The sequence below is a fragment of the Equus caballus genome, chromosome 29 (assembly GCF_041296265.1).
Source record: "Equus caballus isolate H_3958 breed thoroughbred chromosome 29, TB-T2T, whole genome shotgun sequence".
Taxonomy (NCBI): domain Eukaryota; kingdom Metazoa; phylum Chordata; class Mammalia; order Perissodactyla; family Equidae; genus Equus; species Equus caballus.
Genome location: NC_091712.1, coordinates 17,980,071 through 18,002,465, shown reverse-complemented (window position 1 = coordinate 18,002,465; position 22,395 = coordinate 17,980,071). Strand labels below are relative to the sequence as shown.

The 22,395-nt window shown below is 44.3% G+C and overlaps 1 long non-coding RNA gene across 1 annotated transcript; it reads right to left on the bottom strand.

Annotated features, from left to right (window-relative positions):
- Positions 1 to 3,778: 3,778 nt before the first annotated feature.
- LOC106782755 (uncharacterized) lies at positions 3,779 to 21,908 on the bottom strand. The gene is made up of 4 exons (XR_001380063.3): positions 18,622 to 21,908; positions 17,067 to 17,168; positions 14,666 to 15,945; positions 3,779 to 3,948 (listed from the first exon to the last, which is right to left on the bottom strand). It is a non-coding gene; the product is annotated as an uncharacterized lncRNA (long non-coding RNA).
- Positions 21,909 to 22,395: the final 487 nt, after the last annotated feature.

Here is a 22,395-nt window from a genome sequence, read left to right as displayed (position 1 = left end):
GTGGCTTCCAGAATAAATAATCAACATTCCCTTCTGGGGAAAGACAAGGTAGGAAAATGAGGCAGGAGAAGATACAATTATTCTTCCCTAGGAAGGTAAGAACTTAGAGGAGCAGGTTTTAACAGTTTTTTGTTTTATTGGTGGGGTAAGTGACTGCGGAAGCACACAGCCTCCATAGAAGAGAGTCCCTGGGAAAGGGCTGGAGTCAGGGCAGAGGAAAGCACTAACGGGAGAGAGACTTTGCCCCTCACCCATTAGGGCTCCACTGGAGGCACCACTTCAAGGATGTCATGGCTGCTGGGCTGCCGAGGCACGAGTGGGGGCTCATGACCTCTCACAGGGGGGCTTCAAGTCCCCTGTGGGTAAAAGGAACGTGGTAAATGGGGCAAGAAGAAGTGGGTGGAGGGCCTTAGGAAAGGGGTCTTGCGACCAGAAAAGTGGAACCCGAAGTTATTTGATTGTAGGAAGTTTGGCTGGTTTAGAATGGACTGTGAGTTGGGAGGGTCTGTTAGTTTCCTGTGGTAACAAATTATCATAAACCAGGTGGCTTGAAATAACACACCTTCCTGCTTTCACACTTGGGAAGCCAGAAATCCAGAATCGGTTGCACTGGGCCAACGCTGAGGCGGCAGCAGGGCCGCTCCCGCCAGAGGCCCCGGGAGAGAACCTGTTTGCTCACCTTTCCCAGCTTCTGGTGGCCACTCCAGTTTCTGCCTCTGTGCTCATATTGCCTCCTCCCCTTCTGTCTGTGTCACATCTCCCTCTGCCTCCCTGTTAGAAGAATATTTATGGCCCACTGGGGTAAGCCAGGGTCATCTCCTGTCTCAAGACCCTTAACTTAATCACATAAAGTCCTTTTTTCCATAGAAGATAACACCCACAGTTTCCAGGGATCTGGAACCTCGCGTCTTTGGGGCCCAGCGGCTCCTGAGGAGAGGCAGGCAGCAGGAACCCTGGAGTGATGCTGGGACGTGAAGGGCGGCGGAAGTAGGGTACTGCCCCAGAGGCCGGTTGGGTGAGGAATGGGGGAGTGGGACAGGCGCTGTGCGGCAGGGCAATGTCCTTAGCTCGGGGACCCTGACATGAAGGTGAGTCACTGATGGCAAAACATTATGTATCCAGGCAGATCCAGCTTTGGTGGGGACTGTCTTGAGGACTCCTTTGAGAAAAATAATCCAAAATTACAAATACAAAACTTGAGATGAAGGTGAACTTAGAATGAAAAATGAAATCACAAATTGAGGGAAGCTGATAAATGCTACAAACATCACATGATCCGGAAAATGACACACTGTTCTTAACTGCCGGAGGCCACTCCGTGACACTCGCCCCCCGCCTTTGTTAGACTTTTCAATACCTCTTTATAAAATTTCGTAGTATTTTTATAGAGAGAAGAGAAAGATAACTCAGTCATTTCTTTTAGCATGCTCCATCAGAGTGTGGTTTTATAATTGGTAGTTTAGAAGAGTTTCTCTCACCTTCTCCACCATTACTGGTAATATCATGTAAATTCGTAGGATTGTTGTTAAACTTGGAAAAACCCCTTTCCAGTCTCTTTCGTATCTGAGCTATTAAAAATGTCCTCCCTCCCTATTTATAGCACCACGATAGTTGCCCTCCAACTACAGGAATTGTGATCATTTCTATTTTGTGAAATTCTCATTAAAAAAGAACAAATTGAATGTGCACTTACAGTTGTATAACTGCATCATCAAGTACAAACCCTGACAGGGATGCCTGCCATGTTGGTTCAGCATTTTATGCGCCTGATGTTTGGAAGGATTTTCCACAGGCCAGTTCATGGCTCTGTGCATTTCAAACCTTATTTCTCCCCCGGGTGGTGTAGGACCCCGTCATGTCTCCTCTGGGTCATCGTGTTGGTGAGTTTCCGCAGTGGGTGGCAGGCGTATTCGCATGCTGGGATGACAGGTAGTGATGTAACCACGCTCAGAAGGAACCACAATCTGCATAAATGTAACCCTCTAAATCAACATTAAATGTGTCCCCAACTCAGCTTGCCCTCAGCCAGCTCCCCAGAATGCCCCCGGGCCCTCTGATGCCACCCAGCACAAGGGCGGGTGTGTAGAATGGAGGTTGGAGTGGAAAGAGGCAGTGATCTTAACTGATTTTGGTTAAAATATCTTCCTTTTGCAAAATTTTTTAAAAATGACCACATGGCAAGGGCCCTTCTCCGGGCCTTGGAAGGAGTCAGTGCCAGTGAGGGGCTCTGAAGCTCAGCTCCGTTAGGTTCACAGTCAATTCTCCTCAAACAAGGAGTCACTCAGCTGTGACGCCCTAATGAGACTGCCCAGGAGAGAGAGCTAGGGACTGGAGACAAGCTCTGTGCTAAGGAAGTCCCAGATCCACCTGGCACCCTGATCACTCGGGCATTCCCATGGCATCACGAGAGCCTTCTTCTACATCTGTCTTTAATCTGGGTTTTAAAAATCTTGCAGGTTCACTATGGAAAACAATTTAACCATTTCTCAAAAAGCTAAAACTAGAATTACTCTATGATCCAGCAATTCCACTCCTAGGTATACACCCCAAGGAATTGAAAGCAGGAACTTGAGCAGATATTTGTACACCCATGTTCACAGCAGCATTATTCACAATAGCCAACAGATGGAAGCCCAACCCAACATCCAAACAAAATGTGGTATGTCCATACAATGGAATAGTATGCAGCCATAAAAAGGAATGAAGCTCTGATACATGCCACAACATGAATGGACCTCAAAAACATTATGCTAAGTAAAATAAGCCAGACATAAGAGGACAAGTATTTTGTGATTCCACTTACATGAAATATCTAGAATAGGAAAATTCATGGAGACAGAAAATAAATTAGAAGTTGCCAGGGACTGAGGGAAGGGAGAATGACAAATTATTGCCTAACTACTAGAGAGCTTCTACTTGGGATGATAAAAAAGTTTTGGAAATAGGTAGTGATGACTATTGTACAACATTGTGAATGTAATTAATGCCACTGAACTGTACACCTAGAAAGTGTTAAAATGGTAAATTTATGTTATGTATATTTTGCCACAATAAAAAATCCCAAAAAAGCAAGGTAATAGCTGAGCATCAGAAATGAATTTGCTCACATCAGATCATTCATGTATAAAAAAGATCTGGCAGAGTATTTTATGTGAAAATATTTGTCTAAAATGATTGCAGTCTCTGGAATAAGAATTCTGTAGAGCTCACTTCACATTAAACACATTTATACTTAAAAGTCTTGCAGGTTAATTACTAAGCCAGTGAAAATTGATACTAACCTGGTACACATTTGCCAGCCTTCCCTCCACTTGTCAGCCATCCACTGTGGGTTAATTCAATGGCAGTGAACACGCAGGTTTTGGGAGATGGTGTGGGCTGTGTTTACCACTGTTGTCTTTTAAAAAGGAAAAACTCCCTTGGTGGTGATTTGCTTGGGCTAATTTTTTTCAGACCCTGAGATCCCCAAGGTCTGCATAATATGCCTCCTTAGCTATTGTATAGGCTCTGACAGCCAGCTGGAGGTGAGGAGCCACCAGGCAACGCCCCGGAGGTTTCATCCAGAGCATAAAAGCATTGATAAGGAAGGGTCATTAAGACAGCGGGAGGGCGTGTGCTCCCTGAGCGCTGTGACTCATCTCTCTAACTGTCTTTGCCATCCCTGCCTGCCTCTGCCCTGGGCTCCCATTACCCTCTCGGTTGATTTCTCCAGGATGCATTCAGAGCCTGCCTCAAGAAGGGTAAGTCATGCCTGATACTGCAACAAACTCCAGAGTGGTTTAGCACAATAAGAGTTTTATTTTTCATTCAAGCAGAATCTGATGTGGCTGTTCCTACCAGGAGGGCGGCCTGCCAGTCTGTGCAGTCATTCAGGGATCAGAGCTCCTTCCATTTCACAGTTCCATCACCTCTCTGGCTCTGGTTGTCTGCTGGATCCTATGCACATGCCTGTAGACAGAGGAGAGGGATAGTAAAGATGGCCCAGGTGGTTTTTACGGGCCAGGCCTGGACGTGATGCTTGTCACTTCTGCCTACATTCCCTTGGCCAGAACTCAGTCACGTGGCCCCACCTAGCTGCAAAGGAGCCTGGGAAATAGGTTTTGGTGATACGTAACAGTGTGTCTGCCACAGGGATTTTATAAGCCACACGATCAAAGGCCTTTTCCCATCGCCTATTTTATTTTATCTTCACTCCACCATGAGACAAGAAGAATCTTGCCTTCCAAGGGGAGGAAAGGGAAACACAGAAGCCTTGAACACAGGTCCCAGCCTGGACAAAGCAGCCTAGCCTCTTGACTGCACCCGGGAGCCAGCCCTCCCACCTTCCTGGCTTGGGCACGGGCACCTTCTCTCGTGACCTGCTCTGAGCTCCAGGGTGGATGAGGAGAGCCTCTTCTCAGAGGGAGGCAGGCCTGGAACATCTGGGATCCAGATGCTGCCGGCTTCCCTGGCGGCTCCGAGTGCAGTGGAGGCATGGGTCTTAAGCCCTAAAGCCCTGGGAGGCCTGCTTCCTGTCTCTGAGAGAGCTGCTCTCCCCTCTGCCTCTCTTTGAGGGCTGAAATCAGTGGAGCCAGCCTTCTTTGACAGCTGACAGGGTATTCTCAGCGGAGGACAGTTGATTTTGGAACAATTCCTGCTGTCAGTCCTGTAAAGCCCGTCTCCTGACCTCGAGGGCACGAGGACAAACCCATCTGCTTTCTCAGTTAGTCATCGGAGGGGCTCAGTTGTAGAAAGTTTGCCTAAAGTCAAGCTGAGATGGTGCACAGGAAAGGGTGCACTTATTCGCCTGGTCACGCCCTCTCTGCCCTCTTCTTGTGACTTTGCTCACAGGCCAGGCAATGCATGTTGCCAGGATATCAAGGCACAGTCAGCAGGAAATGTCTCTTGCCTGCAATCTGCGCAGATCTCCAGCCATTCATCTCTCTTGACGTTTTGTTTCTCACGAAAGCGATCCTAGAGATGAGGTTTGCCTCTGCTATGTGGTCTGTCAGCCCGTAAGATGAACAGCAGTAGGAAGAGTTGAGGAGATTCACAAGCGGTCAACTCATAATGGGTTTTTAGGGGAAACGAAAGTGCATTGTGTGCGACTCTAATTTCCAAGGTTGAGACCAAGAACTCCCACACCTTTGAACTTTCTCCCCAAAGCATCCTTTAGTCACACAGAGCCCTGGGGTGAATGGATTGTGTACTGACCCAGGTGGGACCTCTATGTTCATATATAGCTCTATTACTAAAGATGCTTTACAAATAACTGTAAAAAAAAGTAAATATTTGTTATACTAACACAGTATATAAGAGCAAGAAGTCTCAAAAATACGCTTGCTTTAAGATTAGGGAATACAGCCCTCGGGCGTTCAGATGAGAGGGCTAAGAAGACCTGTGTTCTGGCTTTTTGTTTTACTGTTTCTAAACATTTGCTTGTTCAGGTTTGCTTCCTCTGCACCACAATGGAGAAGGAAGGGCTGTGCTTTTGGGGGATGCTTTCAGATGCAAGGAATAGCATACCTGAGCAAAAGTGGGGTTTACTTCCTCACATAGCCACACACCCTGGAGGGAGAGCAGTGCCAAGCTTGGCTAATTCAGTGCACGAAGACATGATATTTCCACTCTGCAGTCCTCAGTCATGCACCCTCATCACCACAAGATGGATGCTGCAGCTCCAGACATTACATCCTCATGCAACTATGGCCAAAGACTGTAATGTCTTTCCTCTTCTTATCAGAGAGAAATACCTTTCTTAGACTCCTCCAACTGACTTTCACTTGTATCTCATTGGCCTAAAGGGAGTCAACTCTCATCCTTAATATAATCACTGGCAAAGGGGAATAGGATTATCATAATTGGTTTAGACCAGCGGTTCTCAAACTTCAGCATGAATTAGAATCTCCTGGGGGCCTTGTTAAAACACAGATTACTGTGTTCCACCACCAGAGTTTCTGATTTAATATTTCGGGGATGAGGCCTAATAATGTGCATTTCTCATCAGTTGCCAGAGCTTTGTACTGCTGTTGGACTGGGACTCGCTTTGAGGACCACTGGTTTAGCTAGCTCTTGACTCACTTTCTGCAGCTGAATAAAGGTCACCTTCCCCGAATGCAGAGTGGGCATGGGAGTCACTGGGGGAAATCTCAGGACACAGTCAGCAGAAGAAAGCTTGTTAGGGGGCACTGGCCCTGTCCACCACATGTCATCCTGTGTTTTCCCCTCTGTTTTCTGAGTACATACCTTGACTCTCCCGGCCTTCTTTTTTTTTAAGGACCATTTCAAATTAGACGGTTTTACTGAAATATTTTTATTAATTTGATGCCTATAGCAGATCTTTTCCCACTGAGACTAACATAAATTCTAGGTGCATCAGTGTGTACTGCTTAAATTATGTAGGGCTTAAATGATTTCTTTCAACATCTATCACCTTTTGCCCTTCGCTGTGAAACGTTATCAGTCCTCGTGTTTGCTCAGGCATGCAGGTTTATTTGATCCATCGTAAGTTCCTCACAATCCTCCTTAGCTCTTACCAACCTAAACGCTTGTGTCATCAGCCAGTTTCTCCGCACTGCCGTTCACTTCATCCGCCAGGTCATTAACAGGAATATTGAGCGAAATCACTGGAACCGCCAGTGAGAACGTCAGGCATTAGCAGCATCTGAAACAACTCACCAGGGGTGGGCACAGCCTCAGAGCAGTGCAGCACTTTCTCATGTTAAGAAAAACATCCGTATTTGATTCCATTCTTTCCCATGCAGAGTTTGCAGTAGATATAGATAAAATTATATATAAAGAAACTTATCCTTTCAAAACATCGTTGCAAATGGCTCACCGTGGGAAAATTTGGAGACAACAAATTTGGAGATTCGTTTTCAGAGACACTCTTCAATCCCATGCCCAATTTGATACTTGGTATCAAATTCCACCATTAGAAAGTCACTCTTTGGAGTAAATCTCTTTTAAAATAAGTGTCTCCTAAAAGGTGAAGAGAGTTAGCCCTCGTCGTGTGTGTCAACCTGAGTGTGATCCACTGAGCAACCCTCGCTCCTCCCAACTGGGATCTACACACTGAGGGCAGCGAGGACGGAAGCAAGGAATGGATTCACTCGGACATTCAGAGAAGGAAACTCCCTGGGAGGGAATTCCCAGAGGGCCCTGTGTCACTGAGGTGGGGGGGCAGTGGGAAGTGGGTGGGACAGTAGCAGGAAAAAGGCCCAGAAGGTAGCAGTGGGAACAGAAGAAGTGGGAACACAGGAGAGAAAAATCACGTCTTGGATCAAATCTCAAAGTTTGGTCCAGGACAGCCCTGTTTAGTAACCTAATGTGCATCTTAACAAAGGTTCTTGAGACTTTCTCATTATTAGCTTTCCTCCAGGGGAGGAGTGTTAATACCCAAACTGTAGAACCTGCCTTTTTTTCCTTACTTTATAGTCACAACATGCTGATGGGAACAATGTCTGTTTTTAAGGCCTCATCCTGGTCCTTATCGCCACCAAGCTCTCAGAAGCTCACAGGGCAGGAGTCCGAGGTGAAGAAACTGAGGTGTCAAGACTTTTAGGTACTCACCAAAAGCCATGTGGTTGATGGCGGAGATATTCTGATAGATATACAATAGTATCTCATTGTAGTTTTTTTGTTATGTTTTTTTCCTTCTTCACCCCAAACCCCCCCAGTCCCTAGCTATGTATTCTTGTTGTGGGTCCTTCCAGTTCTGCGGTGTGGGACGCTGCCTCAGAATATGTGGATCCAGGCCTGCGACACCCTGGGCTGCTGAAGTGGAGCCCCAAAACAACCAGTGGGCCACAGGACGGCCCCTCTTTGTACTTTTAATGTGCTTTCCCTAGTGAATAATGATATTGAGTATCTTTTCATGTGTTTATTTATCTGTATATCATCTTTGGTGAACTGTATGTTCAAATCTTTTGCTCATTTAAGACAAACGGAGTTATTTTCTTGTTACTGAGTTTTGCGAGTTATGAACACATGAAGGGCACCAGTTCTTTATTAGATATGTGATTTGTAAACACTTCCTCCTACTCTGTGGCTTGTCTTTTCAGGTTTTTAACAGTGTCCTTTGCAGAGCAGCTCTTAATTTTGATGGAGTCCAATTCACCAATTTTGTATGTGTGTATGTGTTGTTCTTTTGATGTTGAATGTAAGAAATCTTTGCCTATTCTGAAGCCACAAAGATTTTCTCCTATGTTTTCTTCTAGAAATTTGATAATTTTCGTTTTTACATTTAGATCTCCAATTCATTTTGACTTAATTTTTATACACAGTGCAAGGATTGGACCAGAGTTGATTCTTTTGCATAAGGATATCCAATTGTTCCATGTCCATTAGTTGAAAACATTATACTTTCTTCTCTGAATTATCTTTACATTTGTGTAAAAAATAAATTGACTATATAGGAATGAGTCTATGTCTGGACTCTCCATTTTCTTGTATTGATTTTATTGTCTATCTTGACACCAATATCATACTCTCTTAATTACTCTATTCTGTTCCATTGATCTATTTATCTATCTTGACACCAATACCACAGTATCTTAATTACTACAGTTTTATAATAAATATCGAAGTAAGGTAACTATTTTTGTCCCTATTTTTCAAGTTGTTTTGGTTTCCTAGGTCCTTTACGTCCCCTTTGAATTTTAGAATCAGCTTGTCAATTTCTACAAAAAGGATCTTGATTGGGAATGTATTTTTTTCTACAGACTAATTTGGGGTAAATTTGACATGTTAACTGTATTGAGTTTTCTGACCCATGAAACTGGCAAATCACTCCATTTGTTTAGGTTCTTCATTTCTCTCAGCCATGTTTTGTAGTTTTAAGCACAGATCCTATACATGGTTTGCCAGATTTATCTCTAGGTACTTCGCATTTCCTATGCTATTGTAATGGAATTTTTAAAAATTTCAATAGCCAATTGCTCATTGGTAGAACATAGAAATAACAGATTTTTGTATATTGCTCTTGTATCCTGCAATCTTCCTAAAGCACTTATTAGTCCTCATGGCTTTTTTGTAGATTCTGTAAGATTTTCTACGTGGACAATAATGTCATCAATGCACAGAAAAGGTCTTACTTCTTTTCTGGTCTGGATGCCTTTTCTTTCTTTCTGTTGCCTATTGATCTGGTTAGAACCTCCAGGACGATATAAACAGAAGGGGTGAGTGAGCATACTCGTCTTGTTCCTAATCTTCGGGGTAAAGTATTCCGTCCTTCACCGTAAGTGTGAGGTTAGCCATACAATTTTCATTGATAAGCTTTATCAAGTTGAGGGAATTCCCTCCATCCCTAGTTTGCTGAGCCTGGGAGCTCCAGTTCCCCACATGGGAGGCCACTTGGAGGTGTCCCACTGCTCACAGATGCTGTTTGTTTTCAGTCTTCCTACTCACTGTGTTTCATTTCGTTTAGTACTATTGCTCTGTCTTCAAGTCCACTAATCTTTTCCTCTGCAACATCTAATCTGTTTTAATCCCATCCTGTGTATTTTTCACCTCAGAATTTGTAGTTTTCATAGGATTTCAGTTTTTATCTTATATTTTCCATGTCTCTACTCATTATGCATGCTCTTTCCTCCAATTTGTTGAACATGTTGAATACAGATAGAATAATTGTTTAAATGCCCTTGTCTACTAATTCTATCATCTATGTCATTTGTGTGTCAGTTTCAACTGATTAACTTCTCCCTCTGATTATGGGTCAAAATTCCCTGTTTCTTTGTGTGCCTGGTAACCTAGATTGGACACTGGACATTGTGAGTTTTGCCTTGTTGGTGCTACATATTTGCATATTGCCAGAAGGATTCTTGAACTCTGTTCTGGAGCACAGTTAAACTACTTGGAAGCAGTTCAATCCTTTCAGATTTGCTTTTTAGATTCGTTAAGCAGAGCCGCAGAGAACGCAGTCTAGGTCTGATTTGGTTGCACCACCTAGGCAAACGCTTCCTGGCGCTCCCCCGGTGCTCCATGAATTATGATTTCATGCTCTGGCCCTGTGTAGCCACTGAAAAGTGTTCACTTCCATCCTCTTGGGTGTTTCTCTCCCCGGCCTCGAGCATTCCCTCACACAGGCATGTGGATAGGTTGCCCGCTGAAGCCTCACGGGAGACCCCGTGCATACTTCTGGAGTTCTTTCTCCGTGCAGCTCCCTCCTCTCCTGCCCGCTCTAGCTGCCTTGGCCTCCCCAGACGCTCTGTTTCCTCCACTCAGGGCGACCACCAGGATCCGCCTGGGTCTCCCTCCTGGCTGCTGCTGGGACACGCTCCTGGAGGGCTGGAGCAATCATGGCGCTCCCTGGTCTGTTTCTCGTCTCCCAGGGGTCACTCTCCTTTCCTGACTGATGCCCAGTGCCTTTACAACCCTTGTTTCACATACGCTGTCTCTGTTTTCAGTGATTTCAGGCAGGAGGACCAATCTGGTCCTTGTGGCTCCATCTCGGCTGCCCTGTTTTTAAAACCTTTGCCTTGAATGGAAACTTGCCAGGTTCAGGTGCTCTCCTTCAGGCCTTCTTCTCTGTCTAATTTAGCAACTAATCTAAGAAAGCAGCCGGAATTTGCTAGGAAGAGCAGCAATGTTGCGCTTACAGAGGCTAAAGTTTGATGTCACTTTGTTCTCACAGTTTGACCCTGAGCAAGTTACTTACTCTCCGAGTCTCAGTTTCTTCATTTATCGCTGGGGGCAAGCATAGCACTGTGAGGGTTAATTTTAAGTGAAAACCTGGCTAGGCTGTGGTGCTCGGTTGTCTGGTCAAACGTTAGTCTAGATGTTGCTGTGAAGATATTTTGTGAAATGAGTAACATTTACAATGAGTTGACTTTAAAGGGAGATGCCCCTTGATAACTGGGTGGGCCTCACCCAATCATTTGAAGCAAAATACTGAGGTTTCTGGAGAAGAAGGAATTCTGCCCAAGACTCTAACGTAGAAATCCTGCCTGAGCTTCTCTCCTGCCAGCCCGCCCTACGGATTTGGGACTCGAGACTGCAACTTCAACTCTTGCCTGTGTTTCCAGCCTGCCAGCCTGCCCGCCTGCCCTGTAAATTTTGAACTTGCCAGTCTCCACAATCACCTGGGTCAATTCCTTAAATAAACCTCTCGAAGCAGGACAATTGTTATGATCAGTTCTTTTGTTCTCTTTCGTCTGTTTCCCATACTCCCCTACCAGGTACTTATTTTAAAAATCAATGTTGCAAGCAGCTTAGGTGTGCGGGATTTCATTTTGTCACTTACAGAAGGTAGTCTTCCATAGCAGCAGTGTACAAGGCAATCTTTTAAATGAAGCCAATTGTGTCTTATAGTATATCAACTTACATATTAAACAAATGCGGACCTGCAGGGTCAGCAGTGGAGGCTGCGGGGCAAGTGATAGACATTGTTTTCCCACAACTTCAAGTTTTCACACTTATTTCTGTCTAGGGCTGCCCTGAAATTGTCCTCGCCTCCACCTCCTCCCTTCACAGAAGCTTCCACTGGGGCCAGTGAAAAACCCGGGGCTCAGAGCCAGGGAACTGAAGCGGGGCACCCAAAGCAGTGGCAGGGTGAGGCTGGACAGACAATGAAGGAAAGATCAAAGCCCACATTTTTGTGCTGAAAAATCCAGGGCAATCGATACACATCAGCCTGACTTACACTCAGCAACACGGGGTAAATAGCTCTGACTTTCCATTCTGGGCCCTAGAGAATTAAGAGCGCTAAGAGAGGAATCTTTTAAACTAGGAGAACATCCTTTTGCTAAAAATATTTGAATTTTTCATCTTCTTACAATATTATTTACACGATCACCATGACATTAAAACCTGGTATTTCTGGCAATGTGTCTTCACTATTAAGCATCTATACAGAGATCATGAAGTGAGACTTTATGCAGAAAATCTGTGTGGACCTTTGCTCTATCAGTCTACTTGCTCAAGTAGATGTATGTATTAATTCAGTTATAGAAATAGTGACTTAAATAATGGATGAGGTCTTACCACTTTCTGTAGACAAAGAGATTTATGCAACAGGAGAAAAGACAATTGTTTTCATTCTAGTAAACATGTATAATTTATAGCAAAGGGAAATAAGTGAAGAATAATGATGGGAAAATATTAGATATTTTAATTTATCCAGTATTCTTTTTCTTTTTGCAGTGGGTTTAGGAAATTAAAACGTGTAAGCCAAAGAAGGTGAAGTTTTAAGTCCTATGATATTCTGACGTGACTATTTTAGTCACATAAAAATGTAAATTCCTTGCTTTGGAAAGAGACAGGACAATGGGAATAAGAAAAGAGGCACTCTTTAACCCAAGGATGAATCTTAAAATGATGCTTGATTTACTCATTTAACCTCCATGATTTGATTCATGCTATGAAACTGGCACAAATAAACACTAAATGAGGCATTTTAGAATAAATTTAAGATTGAAAGCTTTGGTGGAGCGGGAACTATACTATATATCATTTGGGAAATCCCATTTCTCTGAAAATTTTGACTTTCTTTATGCTTTTATTGGCTTTTTCTTGCCAGTTTTTAGTCTCCATAGTCGAGTCATTATGACTGTTAAAAAGAAAGCCAGAATTCATGCAAAAACATATGAAAGGAGACTAGATTAATTTTGAAATTATAGACACTCCAGGAAACTATAAAGTTAACACACCTGCTATAAAACATACTTGGACCACTTTCACATTTAATAAAAAATATACTCCGCCGAGTACTAACACTAAACAACATCACCCAGAAATCCATTAATCGTTTTGCAGCTTATTGGAAGACTGGAATCCCACTATTCCCACCATAGCAGAGCGCTATATGAAAACGCCTTCACAGCCCCACAAGGAGCCCTGAAGTCATGCCAGATTACATTTTCCCCCCAATCAGCGGAATCTACCGTTAAACGAAAATAGAAAAATTTCAAGCATATCCACAGAGACATTACAAACTACTTAGACATTAAATTATCTAATCTAAGATGGGTCTATGACCAGAATGGGAAGATTCTCGAAAGAGGATGAAATATTTATTTAAAGGGCCAATGCATCATGGGACGCATAGTGGGTTTGTAACACGTTCAGTAAATCACTATGTTCTCACTTCAGGGAGTCCGAACTGCAATTTCCTCTTAACTGAATTTTGGTTGTTCAATAAAACCAGATATTACACTATACTAAGAAATAACCTAATAAATAGTGATACAGACTTTGGTTGTTTCCCCTCCTTCCTGCGAAACTTCTCTGGAATTTCCTGCTTCTCTTTTATGTAAGACATTTCTGTTTTCCATCATTTTTCTAAGGCTGATTAGTTTGTATCATTTCTGAAAATGTATTTTTCTTTAAAAATATCAGATTAAAAAATTCTCGGCCTTACATCGTCTCATAAAGATTATGCTCTGATTAAAACCAGACCCAGATTGGAGGCCTGCTTTCATTTTTTTCCAAAACACAAACAAGAGAAATTTCAATAAAAACATTCCAGTTCCCACCAGAGACGCTGGTGATGGTAATCCAGGTCTTACCCTATCTGCAAATATGCATCCTGCACGCAGGGCCTGCGTGGAAGTATTTTAAAAGCTTAACCTAAGATTTTCATATTAAGAATGGAATGTAGTATCTTTTGATTCCTTAAAACCCTAATTTTGAAGAAAGGCACCCTTTAAAACAACTTGGGTAATGACCTGGGACTGCTAACAGGTATCCTGTTAAATAATGGGTTCACCTGCTGCTTTTTCTCAGTCCTTTTTAAAAGTGGGGAGACAGCACGCAAAGACACATGAGAAAGAATGTGCGTTGTTGATTGCATTGTTGATTGCAAACAACTATACCGTTTATAACGGCCAACGATTGCACGCAGCCTGCCTGCCCATCCTGACGGACTGATATGTAAGTCGAAGTGTGGGAGGCGTGCTGGAGGAGGGGTTTAGAGCAGAAGCTCCGGAGACGAGCTGCCTGGTTACAGATTCTGGTGCCACTACTCACTAGTCATGTGACCTTGAGCAATTTACTGAAACCTTAGTTTTCTCATCTGTAAAATAGGGATAATAAGGGGCCGTCCTAGTGGCATAGTGGTTAAGTTTGAGCCCTCCGCTTCCATGGCCCAGGGTTTGTTGTTTTGGATCCTGGGGACGGACCTACACACCACTCACCAAACCATTCTGTGGTGGCCTCCCACATACAAAATAGGGGAAGGTTGGCACAGATGTTAGCTCAAGGCCAATCTTCCTCACCAAAAAAATAAATAAATAAATAGGGACAATAATAATGGCTAATGCTTAAAGTTGAAGTGAAGTGTGAGATAACAGTTGCTGGTATCCCTAGTCCCTGGCACACAAGAGGCGCTCCATACACAAGTGTGGAATGAACATAAAGCGGTGGCAAGGGGGCCCAGCAGATAGCTGGCGTTCAGACTGTAGCTATTATTGTGGTACCTCCACACCATGGAATAGTAGGCGGTAATTTAAAAACTTTATGTATCAATATGTAAAAATAAATAAAAATTTCAAAATAGAATATAAATTTTAAAGTATAAGGTGCTACAATTTTTGCAAGAAAAATGTCCCAAATGTACAGAAAAGTACACACATATTTTTATATATTTACATTCACACCCACCAGACCATCTCTGGAAGCATCCACAGACACCCACAGGCTTACTTTCCTTTGCAGCCTCTTTTGCACTGTTTGACGTTTGGCCACTTACCTACATGGCAGGTTGATTTTCTGGAAGCAGCTTCTGCGCAGAGCCGGTGTGAGGGGCGATTATGAAGGAGTTCTCTTGGAGAGGAAGGGGAGGGAAGCAGGACTGGGCGGAAGGAGCAGTTGATCTGTGATGGATTCCCAGCAAAGCCTCAGTCCGCCCTGTGGGGAGCTCTGAAGCTGCGACGGCCCCTCGGAGTGGTCCCAAGATGGGGCAAGGGTCTTCATACCCCCAACTGATCAGTCCCTGGATGCTGGCTGTCCCTGGAAGCAGGCGACCTTGGGTGAGGTGGTTTTCTTCTGCCGAGGCAATCTCCAGAGAGGGTCAATGGTAAGGGCCTTCTTCCAGCACATTCCCAGCAGCTGGGAGATAAGCCCCCCTTCTTGAAGGATACAAGACAGTATCCACTACATTACCTGTTCTTTCAATAAATGAATGCCATAGCTATCAAGGATTTAATTTCCAGTCTCAGTAGTGAAAACAGAGGGGCAGCCCAATCATGGGGATTAGGCAGCCTTTCTGATGCCAGAAGGGGTGCCACCGGGCTATCCTGCCCCCAGCCCCCAGGTTTTGTCCTACACCACCTGACAAAATTTAACAATTTGTTGAGGAATGGTTTAAGCAGTGTTTCCTGGAGAAACTTATTTGTGTATACAACTGCCTTAATAGATGACTCAATAATTGTGTATTACCTATCAATAATTCACGTGAAACGGCCAGTAGTGAACAAGACATCGAAACTGTCCAGTTTTCCTACTTTAGACCTTATTAATGTTAGCGAGAGTTTAGATTAAATTCTCCGGACAAGCAGAGGAGCATGAATGTAGTACAGAGCAGTGTTTCACAAACGGCATGCTGCACTCTGGGCTATGAAAGACCTCCACTGGCCCTCTCTTTAGAGCAAAGACACTTGCTATGGAAAGGAAATTTGAGAATTTTTACATATACATATTTTTGCCTTTAAAAAAGGAGAAACAAGGAAGAAAGAAAGTTTCCCTAATGTTTGCTAAACATAAGGAGGTTGGCTCCTCATTCAGTCCACGAGATTGAAATGAAATGGCCTCATTTCAAGTGCAGCAGAAGAGTGAGCCCTGATTCCACAACACTGAGGAGAGTGACAAAGACATCTTTGCTTTTAGCCTCTTGTAACATTTTTCAGTTAACTCGTTCTTGGTGAACTGGAGTGCCAAATTTTATTTAGTTTTAACTAAACAAACTTCACAAAATTATTATGTGGCATTGACTATTGACTATTTTGGTAACATGGTATCCCGGATTTGATCCTGGAACAGAAAAAAAAACAACAATGGAAGAACTGGAGAAATTCAAATGAAGTCTGTAGTTAGTAAGACTTTACTAATGTTAATGTTAGTTTCTTGTTTTTGATAAGTATGCTCTGGTTATACGAGATGTTAACCTTAAGGGAAGCTGCATGAAGGGAGTATGGGAATTCTTTGATCTATCTTAGCAATCCTCCCATAAACCTAAAATTCTCTCAAATTAAAAAGTTCTCGGGGGCCAGCCCCGTGGCCTAGTGGTTAAGCTCAGGACACTCTGCTTCAGTGGCCTGGATTCAGTCCTGGGCACAGACCTACACCACTTGTCTCTTAGCAGACATGCTGTGACGGTGACCCACATACAAAATAGAGGAAGATTGGCAACAGATGTTAGCTCAGGGACAATCTTCCTCACCCAAAAAAAAGAAATCTATTTGAAATATAGATTTTTACATCCATTATTGCCAGCACTGAACACTGACCTGAGTGTATAGTGTTCCTCTGCAATATAAGAGGATGATAGAACAGAATTACCATGATTAGCAAGCTACAGGAAATGAAGAATTCAGAATAAAAAAAGCAAGCCTCTGGTTCTGTTTGAAGCCTAAAGTTGCATGATTCTCAATCTAGGATTTTAAAACAATTTACTAAATTTTTTTACATAGTTAGAAACCACTTTTGAGATTTCTCATCTAATAGCAAATACACCATCGGAAAAACTGCAGTAGACAAATAACTTACATAGGCAACGGCAAAAAGTTAAAATGCTGTCTTTAGTTAGAAAACCCTTTAGAAGACACAAAGCACAAAGTGTAGTAAAAGTTACAAACTATGGGATGATCGCTAAATGAATTTGTCTGAATGAATGAAAGTTGAGATGCTTCTAACGTGACTCCATAGTTGAGATTCGATTTCAATAATGAAATACATGAGGAAACGCTTTGATATGGCCTGCCAAAGAAAAGATGTTTCAGAAAAAGATGCATACTCAAAGAGAAGGGACTCTTTATGAAAAAATGGAGATGGGCTGGTATTCCATCTCCAAGAGTATAACCACTCTTGGAGTGGTGGCTTGGACAGAATTAAAGAAGAAAAGACACCGAGGAAAACGTCCAGACCTGTCCTACCTGTGACATTCACTGACTGCATCAGTCACAAGGTCGTCGTTGAAACAAAAAATCTGAACCAGAAATCCACGAAATGTTACAGGATGTCACCAATGTGATGACCTGAAAGAAAAATAGAAATAGAATCTTCATGACCGAGAAAATCTTTTGTGCCCTTAGAGGGTTTTAAGTTGTCTCATGGCAAAGCACGTAAAAGCATTATTAAATTTGAGATCGTCATTATTCTTGTACAAATACAAATGTTCCTAACATGCTGACTTTTTTGTGGTGACGAATGGCTGCCGTACAATCCAGCAGATATTTTCAAAAACAAAATATGCTTCATCTGTCCCTTTGAGATAAAGGTGAGGAGAAACTGATATTAAAATGAGAAGGTAACAACTTTTGAAAGAAATCCATGCTATGGAAACAGCATTCTGAAAATGGACGTTCAGAAATGTTTCTAATTTATGTGGTTTCTGTTGCTAGAAACAAATGTAAAAACTCCTATTTGCCCACGTAGAAATCCTAGAAGCAGAATTTTGTAACCTGCCCCCAGTTTTTCCAAATGAAGGATTTTATCACGTTTTGAATATGTTTGCTAAAAATATAAAAAATGCCACACCTTCTGATTAATTTGCAACAACAATTTGACATTCAGAAAAATGGAAACTTACTAGCCCATAAGAAACTTGGGATAATTAGTGGATGGAATTAAAAAATCAGCATCAATTTAGTAAGTGCCCTAAAAAAAGGCACTTCTTCCACTTGATTCTATATATCTTTGTGAAGCATATTTTCACTTATTGTAAGTAACAAAATATAATGAACTCAAAACCAGCATCACAAATTGTTTTTGATCTTGCTGTATCGCAAAGCATTAAACCAAGATTTTCACCAAATTTTAAAAATATTATTTCAACTTCTTTCCCTTAAAAAGCATCTATTTTTAATGTTTCTAATTGTTCATAATATGTTAATATTAAAGCACAATACAGTATATAAATAAACACAGATATTCAAATTAAATATTTTAAAAGTGCATGTATTGAAGGCACACGCTCAGAAGGTTTCTTGATAGGGACACGTGATATACAGTCTTATATGGAGGACAGCTAATCTGAAACAGCAAACAAAATGTGTTGGTTTAGTTCTCTACAAAATCTATCAGAGAAAAACAATGTTCCCCACAATACACATAGCATACCAATCCTCTCGTCCATTGATCCCCCTGTGCCAAGCAAACAGAATGGAAAGCTGATTACATGAGCATTTTCATAATTGTTCAGCAATGTCATTCATTTGCCTTTGGATGTCACATTCGTGGAGCACAGCCCCAGAGGTTCTCATTCAGCAGGAAAACTAGGGTAGGCCCAAGAATCTGGACCATTAACAAGTACCATAAACTCTTAAGAAGTAATTCCTCATTTGGAAGATAAAGAGAGTAAGTTCTAGAGAACTGAAGTGACTTGGCCAATGGTACATGGTAACTCTCTAACCAGGGGCAGAACTAGGACCTCCCTCGACCCATCCTTTCCCTATCCAGGGGGACTCTTTGGGTCTGTCTTGCTCCTACCGTGAAAATCTGGTCCCTGACCAGTTTGATATTAGCAGATTGGAGGAAAGCAATTGATTCAAAGCTTCAGCTCGAAATCACTCTTCACTTGCAAAATATCCTTTGAATTTTCTGGTGAGACCAACGGTCACATTGCTTTATACAGCTAAAAACAAAAGGTTATTGTTGGGCTTGTTAGTGTCGCCATGTTGCTAGGAGAGCCTCGCAATGGAATTTACCAGGCAACACTAGCTTCGTTTCTCCACTTCAGCCCTGCCGTGTGCCAAGGACGCTGCGTATGTGCAAGGGGAGAGAGAGGATGCATCCCAAGGCCAAAGCCAGAACACCAAGTGACGGGCGAGTTTTCCTCCCGGACTTTGTGGGAGAAGAATCGAAGACAAGCATGAAAGTCCCAAAATCACAATAGGGCTCTTACGATTTTAAGAATAAGCACATATGAAAATTTCAAATATTATTCTGTTTTTGCCTTTGTGGTACCCAAACCTGCTCATTTCTCCTTGACAACAGTTACAGCAAATAGCAGTAAAATGGGCCTGAAATCTACATGCACATATTTTGTTGGAAGTAGGCAATGACCTGGCCCCAAGTTTGATTTGCTGGCCTTGGGAACTCTCCACGCATAGTGATGCAAGGCTGGGACATTGGCCCCAACCCCTTGTTGACCACATCAGTAAATACAGATGAAAAGGGTGGCACAGGCTGCAGAGGAATGGACCAGTGCTCCGCAGGTGAGGTAAGTCACAAGGTGCTCAACTGGGTGCTGGCAGGAAGAACACAGATGCATCCCTCCTCAGCACCAGGATTCCAAACTCCACCCGCTTTCTTTCCTCTGTTATTTACATCCCAGAAAATATGCCTCCAAGTGTAATGTGTGCATATATATACACATGTATTTTCAGAGTGAGAGAAAACAGAGAGAATAAAAGGAGATGCAACTCACCAGCTAACATTTTTGAAATGTTTGACAACTGCCGTTGGGAAAGCAATATAGCTCTTGCTTAGAAAATATAACATATTTTAATTTAAAAATATCCCTGCTTTTTTGGGGGGAGGGGGAGGACTTGTTTTATAAACCCCCCAAAGCTGAGCATGGTTGTCATTTCTGGATCTTCCTGCCGAGCGCTAACATGAGGCCACTTCCCTGTGACCACAGGCTGGGGGCACAGCCATGTGCTCTGAATTCTGAGCACAAGGCCAGTCGAGGGGAAGGGCGTAGTGTTTGCAAGGCAGACCCTACCTTTGGGTAGAAATGGGGAAACAAAAAGCAGCCAGGAAGGATTCTGGGAGAGTCAGAATTATGGGGAAATCTTCCACTTCAGATGCTTGGTGGGCCCTCAGGACTCAGGCCCGCCCAGCGCCAGTGGTGAAGCACGTCCCACAGCCCTGTGCCTGCTGGCCACCCCTCCTATAGATAGTGATGCTCTGGCTAACAAGCCGAGGGGGTGGAGGATGTCCCTGGCAGAACTTGGGCCCTACCTCTTCAGAATCTACTCATTGGGAGCATCTCCTGTCATTTACATTATTTTCACTCCATAGCTGTTATTGAGAATGGTAATATTTGCATGGTCGCTGGGACCACAGCTTGAGGCTGGAGGGGATGAGACAGATGGGAAGGGAGGCTCCAGCCCCCAGCCGGCTGCCCCAGGGCTGAGGGCATCAGTTTCTCAGTCCACCTCTTAACCCAATTGGCCCAGAGGTTGGGAAGCTCTGGTGCACGCCATAGGCCTCTCTCTATGTGGCGAATGAAAGCCTTTGTCCCGCAGTAACAGATTCGGAGGGATATGAGCACCTTCTGAGTGGCCCTGGAGTCCTGGTGCCAGGCTGTGTCCTGTGAAGGCAGCCCGTCATGGTTTCCTGTTGTGGGAAACCAAAGGCAGTGCTCGAACAGAAGAAGAATGGAGCCCTGTGGGGGCTCAGAAATCCCTGGCAGGTGCCCCAGGTGGAAGAGGGCCCCCCAAGTGCCTGTCTTGTGCCAGGGAGGAGGAAAGGGAAGTGCCCAGAGGCCCCAGCTGCTGAAGCAAGCATCTTTCCTCCTCTGCAAGGGGAGAGGGCCACAGGGGACGCCCTGTGCTGCCGCACCTGGATCTCAGAACTCAGGCTCAAGATGGAGTGGGTTGGAAGCTTCTGGAGTAGCTCCTGTGCCCAGGCCTCCCCGTGCCTCTCCTGAGGCCCTGCAGCGGCCTCCCGCTGGGAATCATGCCTCCAAGGAATCATGCACGAGGGAGGACGGCTGGCAGGCACGCACGCGACTGGATTTGGATCCGATAAGGCGACAGTGAAGAATATTGGCGGGCAATCTACAGAGGGAGGACCCACCAAAGACGCGGTGGGGAAGGTGGGCTCTCATTGCCTTGCACGTTGTTGGCAGGGAGGAAGTCATTTCCCTCACACACTGGGAGTAACTGCCCCCTCAACGACGACCGATGCAGTCAAGGGCGGTTCACGTCCCCGCTCAGAGAAGCCGGGAGCATGGTTTCCACTGAGGCTTGTTTTAGTAATTTCAAAGCGAGATGGCTGCCAGACTAAACAACAAAATTCTCTTCTTGTTTCCAGAGTTTTATCAATAGGAATCATGCTTTATTAGGCTATTTTTTTAATCTGTAGTCTTTAGTGACTCTTCAAATTCCATGCAGCTAAGTAGTCGTGACCAGCGTGTCACAGCCGGAGACAGACCACGGAGACTGGAAGACGGCGGTTTTCTGACAGAGTTCCCCAGAAACACCGTCTTTCCAGCTTAGCTCAGATGATTTTTCTCACCCCTAACTCTGTCCCCATCTTTTCTAACAAAAAACTCCAGTTACTTCAAGATTCCAAGACCAATAAAACCACAGCAGGGTCGGGCTGCAACTGAACAGGCATGGCCGCAAAGACCCAGAATCTCAGCACCGGAAACTCGGTCAGCAGATCCTAGAGCCCAGGAGGGGCAGAGAAGTAGGGAGCAGGCAGCGCCCGGGGGTCTTGGCATCGCGCAGACTGCAGCCTGGGAAAGCAGGAGCGGAAGCCAGGAAGTGAGAAAGCAGAGCCGCAGAGATGGCAGGCGCAGAGCCAGGAACAAGCAGAGATGCCGGGAAGGCCTGCGGCGCCCGTGGGCGAACGGAGCACGGAGCACGACCCGGAGCCTGTGCTCTCACAGGCCTTCCTCCGTGGCTAATCCAGTCCCCGCCGGGAGGCTGGGCCCAGCCGGAGCACAGCAGCACCAACGCTGTGCAGCCGGGAGGCGGCGGCGGCCAGCGGCAGCCTCACTGCCTCCTTTTGCTTTCAATGCACGGAGTCCTTCCGCGGCTCCCGTTAGCATCCTCGTTCTCCTTTGACTGTAGTGACTGAGGCCTCTATCACAACAGACCCAAAACCCCTAAGAGGCAGGGGATAAAGATGGAGAAGAAGGGATGTAAAATTTAGCTCCTGTGGGTAAGGAAGTATTTCTTCATATGGTGACAGGAAGCTAGCAGTGGGACAGAGTGGTGGACTCTGGGAGAAATGGAAAAAACTATTATATTTAGAGCAGGGAAGTCCGAATGATGATTTTTGTAAGGTGTGCTGGGATAAAGGTGTGCTTGCAGCTGGAGGTAACTGGTGTTTGATGTCAGCCCAGCAGGACTCACCTGGAGGCCCCAGCGCTAAGTAGGGGGCTGAGGGGGGCCAAGATCTCCTCACCCCTTCCAGGGGTGAGGAGCTCAAATTGGGAAAACTAGGAAGAAAGAAAGAGAAACGAAGCATGACATGATTGCGTTTGGATCAATCCACAGAACTCCATCCTACCCCATGCTGGACGCC